The sequence below is a fragment of the Palaemon carinicauda genome, chromosome 1, assembly GCF_036898095.1.
Source record: "Palaemon carinicauda isolate YSFRI2023 chromosome 1, ASM3689809v2, whole genome shotgun sequence".
Taxonomy (NCBI): domain Eukaryota; kingdom Metazoa; phylum Arthropoda; class Malacostraca; order Decapoda; family Palaemonidae; genus Palaemon; species Palaemon carinicauda.
The window spans coordinates 158,655,947-158,661,946 of record NC_090725.1 but is presented as its reverse complement, the minus strand read 5'-3'; the positions used below and the strand labels follow the sequence as shown (position 1 = coordinate 158,661,946).

Here is a 6,000-nt window from a genome sequence, read left to right as displayed (position 1 = left end):
ATCATTACCAATTATAATCAAAGTAAGGATGAAAAAATGACGAGTTTAGTGAAAGAATGAAAAAAAAAAACAGACTGTGGCTAGTTAAGTAAAATTTGGAAATCAAATCGCCTGAAATTACATATAAAAATCAGACTATATATCAGTTTAGTGGGATCGGTGTTACTCTATGGACATGAATCATGGTATGACCATGAAACAATCTCCAATAGATCTAGTAGATTTGAGAACAAAGCCCTCAAAAGGATATCAGGAGTTAAATGGCAGGGCAGGATTGGAAATGAAACTATAAGAGAGATTACTCGAGTGCCATATGTGGATGAGATCATGATGAGGGTTAGATGGAGATGGTTTGGGCATGCTCTTCGCACTCCCCAAGAGAGATTAGTTCACCAAAGGTTTAGCTGGGCTCCATAAAGCACTAGAAGAGTTGGAAGACCCAGACTTACATGGTTGAGGACTGTGAATCCGGAGTAGGAGATGATGACTGAAGTATTGAATTAAAAACTCAAGATAAAGACGAATGGCGAAATCTAACCGAGGCCCTTGGCGTCAATGTGCGTAGGAGGAGATGATGATGAATCAAATGATAAAAAAGAGATTCGGGAACTGATGTAATCATTTGAGAACAGCGGATTTCCCCAGATGTGAAAGGAGAACCATTACCAAATGTACGTCCATGGACCATGGTGTCTTCCAGTGGGTTGGATTTGCCCCTTCAGCACTGGGTGGGAGGGAGTCAGACCTCCACCTCCACCCGACCACCACTCATACCCGAGAGAGACCGACCTGTCCGAAATTGTTTAGCTTTTGCAGAGAAAGTCTTAAGAGGAAAATAAGCTCTCCACTATTTATATTAACTTAAGCGGTAATTATGTGTTGAATGTAGAACAGCTTTAGGAATTTTTCATTATTGATGTGACTATCCTCCAGCTGAAGTAGCCCAGATGCATCTTATAAGCACTCTTGTAACCCTCTGTATCCCACACGGCTGTTTGGGTATCTTGCACTGGAATTTACCTTAGGTCCTGTAACTATTCAAACTACACTAATGAAATATTTACAGTATTTGAAGGCATGTGTATTGAAAGACAGTAACCTATGTGACCCTGGTATTATAGTTATCTTGTACAAGTTCCTCCGAAGGCAAACGGTAATTGCAACGTAACACTAGACTAGTTTAGGCATTAAATTTATGGGTGCAGGTTTTGTCGTAACCATAGTGAAATTCCTGTTCTGGAGGATAATCATTCAACCAATTCTGGTATATTGCAGACCAAGATGAACCAATTTGGTATAGAACACAATTATTTTTTAAATTATATTTACGGACGGGGGAAACATTTTGAACAGAAGTATGTTTTCCTGTAATATCGCTATTTAACTGAACTTGACTTTCATTTCAACCGCAAACAAACAGAACAACCAGTTTGATTACTTTGACATTCCACTACTCACAAAAAACTGGTATAAATTAAATGAAGTCAAATTCTTTTAAATCACATTATTTATGACAGGAAAACATCTATTTTCAGTTAAAATGTTTTACCCATAATCTAAGGGTTTTTGCCTCGCTCAGGGAAAAATGAAAACGTCAAGTTCCGTTTGTATTGGCAAGCAGTAATGTTGAGTTAATAATGAATTGCATTCACTATCCTCATAATTAAACTTGAAGGAAAAATACTGACCGACTTCAAGATCTGAACGTTGAAGGCTGGCGATCATCGGGGTCTTCTAAGGAGTTAACTACATTTGGCGTATCATAGGAATTCCCTTGAAACTGAGAGGTATACACCACTTTCAGTTTGATTTCCTAAGTACATAACCTAAAATAACAGATATGATGAAAATATAGTAAGATAAAGTGAAGGGATTAATCGATATTATATGGGAATAAATTGAAATGTAATAAGGGAGAAACCCTTTGAAAGGCATATGGAAACAATTTTAAACTTATGAAAGTGAGAAATATTTGGGTGGGTGTTGCATCAACGAATATATAACGATATTAGTGGGGTCAAGTCTCATAGCATACTTGATTGACTTCGGTAAAACGTAATATGTACATACAATATTGAAACGGTTAGGTCATGTAAAATACTTGGGGTGCACGTATGATAGCGGCCACCTGTATGTATGATTACAGCTAACATAGAATACGGCAGTGGAAGGGGGGTCGCAGGTGGCGTTAGCCCCTCCGTTAGTTGAGTAGGTAAGGACACGACTTTTAGGTTAGGTTAGGGGGGGAAAATTTTAGATTAGATGTTCATTTTTAATCTAAACGGCAGGAACTGTCTGCTGATATACAAAGGCTCCAAATACTTGAATGTTGCTGGTAAAAATGAGGAGGGCTTATAATAAAACGAGTAATCCTAATAGTCAAAATAAAGGGGCTGGGTTTAGCGCAGAATTTCTAAATCTGGTCAACACGCATGTACGTATGCACGAACGGGAGTGAATACAACCACTTATTAGAATGTCTACAAACAAATGAAAAATATACGAGTAGTAGAGGATATTGATAATTAGTGCAGCTTTTCATGGATTTATTATATTTCCAAGAAAATGTATAGAGGAGAAAAGGTTTGTTTTACCATTATATACCATTTTCCCAGTATGTTTTTCTCACCCAAACCCCAGGTTCCCACTTAAGGTCCCCCATTATCGTCATATATATATATATATATATATATATATATATATATATATATATATATATATATATATATATATATATATATATATATATATATATATATATATTTATATATTATATATATATATATATATATATATATATATATATATATATATATATATATATATATATATATATATATATATATATATATATATATCGCTAAGTATTTATTTGCGGTGAAAATAAGTGTCATTTTTAAAGAAAATGAATGTTTTTCTTAAGGAAAAAGTATTTTTAGTAGGAAAGCTTTCCCTGTCTGTAACTATAATAAAACCAGAATTTTTACTCATAAAGGAGTGGGGTGTTTGTTTACAAGACCACACACCATATACTGTCAAATTATGCAAAACTGTTGTTTTTATCTAACTTTTTCTTAATTTAAAACAATTCGCCTTATGGAGAATAAAGTTAAAATAAAAAAAAAAAAAGACTATAAAATTATGAAAAAAAATACTAGCCTGGTTTCCTCGCTAAACGAGCTGGAACTGACATCGTCAGCATAGTCAACCAAACAGAAGTTTGAGATGCCAGCGTACATTTGATATACAGTATATTCAAAATACACTATATACTTAATTAAAAATGGAGTAATTACTCAAAAGTGTCCATAAAATGAACAATTCACAATTAGTGACACTTTTAATTGATTACTCCTTTTTTAAATTTAGTATGTATTTTGAATATACTGTACAGTATTGCAAATGTTCTGTTTGGTAGACTATATTGACGATGTCAACTCCAGGTCGTTTAGTGAGAAAACCAGGCTAGTTTTTTTATAATTTTTTATAATTTTAACTTGTTTCCCATGTGGAAAATTGTTTTATATTATGAAAAAGTAGTAGAGGAAAACAATAGCTTTGCATAATTTGGCAGTATATGGAGAGCGTGGTCTTGTAAACAAACACCGAAATGGGTTTATATATAATAAAGATTCTGTTTTCTTTGGAAATGACCTTTATTTCTACCCCAAATAAATAGGTAATAAGATATGGTATACCTTAACTTATCCTACGGTAAAGGGGGCCATCCACTAGGAACTGCGGGTTTTGGGTGGGCGAAATTTACTGCCGAATCGATAAATAATGGTAAAAGTAAACTTTTCTTCCCTATACATTATTCTCTGGGATGCATAATAAATCCACGAAAAATTGCTCAAAACATGGGGATCCTCTTCCCCAGAAATATTCATTTCACTCATTTGTTTACATTTTAGAAGTCGGACATTTCTGTTCCCGTTTGTGCATAGCTTGTTGGGTGATAACGACTTTATACTTCCTGCGCACTTACCCTCCATCCCCTTTCTCTCTTCCAATGGAATTAATCCTGTTGGGTTTGATTGTACGTAGCTGCTGCTCCTTTCTTCGCCTACCATATGATGAAGTTTACCATTTGTTTCCACACAAAAAAACCTTCCGTTATTTATTTGGATTATCTTTTGGCGAGGCTGAAAAGTAGCCATTAGACGGGAAGTGCGAGGTGGCAACTCTGCCAAACCGCTTGAGCAGGTAGGCTGGCAGTGGCTGGGAAGTACCCAGCCACCTCTATATATACTCACAGCAGTGAGGTATGTCACTTTTTCTTTTGGCTCGATAGAGATTGGACTGTTATTAGACTTTTTTATATTCCTTCTCTTTTCAGGTGTGCGTGATTTTCTTCGATAGCCTTTGTGAAAAACTGTCCAGGGTGCGAGGGTGCTGCGTGGGGGTACTATCATGTCTTCGTTGGAGACCGACCCGTACTCTGTGTCCTTCGTGCAAAGGGCATCGCTGCAAGCAAGGTTCGCCTTGGGCAGAGTGTAGGGAGTGGCCTGCCTCCCGATGGGAGAAATTTGAATGCAGTAGGAAGAAGACCAAGCGCGATCTTTCTCCCTCAGGGGCGAGTAAACCGCAGTTTTCCTCGTCTTGCACCCTCAAATCTCTTTCAAAAGCTCCTTCTCGCTCACGCTCTTCCAAGGGATGATCGATTAGGAGCGCAGGCTGACTAACTCCTTGGCAATCCCGGGGTACTGGGGTTTTGTTGCTTCCCCCTAGAGGAGCAATTTCACCTCCAACTGCTGGGGAGCCATTCTCCCTTACATATATTTTGCGCCTGTTGCCAACCTTAGGTATTTTGGGACCCCCTTTGAAGGAGCAGCTGCTGAGCCTCCTTCAGCGCAGTGTTAGGGAGAATCCTTCTCCAGAGCCTTTAACATCACACGCTCTGAGACTGTGCGAAGTCCATCTTTCGTCCTCTCCGGGCTATTCCACGCGTGGACGAGGTGATCACTCGCATTTGCCTCTCCAATGGCCTCCTGCTGACGACGAACCCTCTCGCCATCCTAGGACCTCGTCGTCCTGTAACCCTCAACCGTTTGTTTCTCCTTACAGGAACTTGTAGGTTGCAGGTGTTAATCTTCTGGGGACCAGCGTTAAAGGACGAGCATCGCCATCACCTCGCCCTTCTGGACACTTCCTCTGATTTTCGTTTGCTACGATCGGAAGATCTGATGGATCGTAGGTCATCACGATCTGAAGGCTCTTCTGCAAGGCGTTCATGTTCTAGAGCTTTACGCTTGGGAGACCTTCTTCACGAGGAGAAGTCTTGCGATCGCTTTCTGCATGATCACGAGCACAGCCTAGACTTAGGTCCAGACGCTCACGTTCTAGGTCTCTACAATCTAGTTCACGAGAACGGCGCTCACGCTCGCGAGGGTGACGCTCCCATTCACAAGAACGATGTTAACGTTCGCTAGCTAGACATTTGTGACGTTCACGCCGTTCATGAACGAGGGCTAGACGCTTCCGTTCACGATCACGAATGAAGGTCTTGACGTTCCTCGTCTAGAGGTAGAGGTAGGCGCTCGTGCAGTTCATCAGCTCGTAGTCCCCTCAATCCGACCTTCTCTCAAACGTCCTCGGACTGAACCTGATAATGAGAATGACCACTCCTCAGACATGCGTCCAGCTAAATCACCAGGGCCTTTCACTGCCTGGTGGATATTAGCAAAATTCTCACCCATGTGACGCTTGGAAACACGTCCCGTTGCGACATGTTCTTCAACAATAAAATGTTGTTTCTATTCAGAGGCCTTCTCTGCCGACTTTGTCGGATGTAGGTGCTTCTCTGTGGTAGCAGGAAGGCATTAGTCCTTCTTCTTCCTTTTTTACTCCTGTTGCGAGCACTTTGCTCGTGAATCGCGTCTGTTGACGCGTGAAACTCATGAATTCACGCGTGAATCTTGTGATTTTGCGAGCAAATCGATGATTTCCACAAGCAGATGTGGCGGAACTGCAAGCAAGTGCGGTACCAAAACCTTAGCC

General features: G+C 39.6%; 1 protein-coding gene across 1 annotated transcript in view; it reads left to right on the top strand.

Moving 5' to 3' along the window:
* The first annotated feature begins 720 nt into the window (after positions 1–720).
* The window catches only part of LOC137652682 (ubiquitin carboxyl-terminal hydrolase 19-like), a 328,815-nt gene continuing 323,535 nt past the window's right edge, over positions 721–6,000 (top strand). Inside the window, exon 1 of the mRNA XM_068386089.1 lies at positions 721–868. The gene's annotated coding sequence lies outside the window, so the exon portion shown is untranslated. The remainder of the gene's footprint in view (positions 869–6,000) is intronic.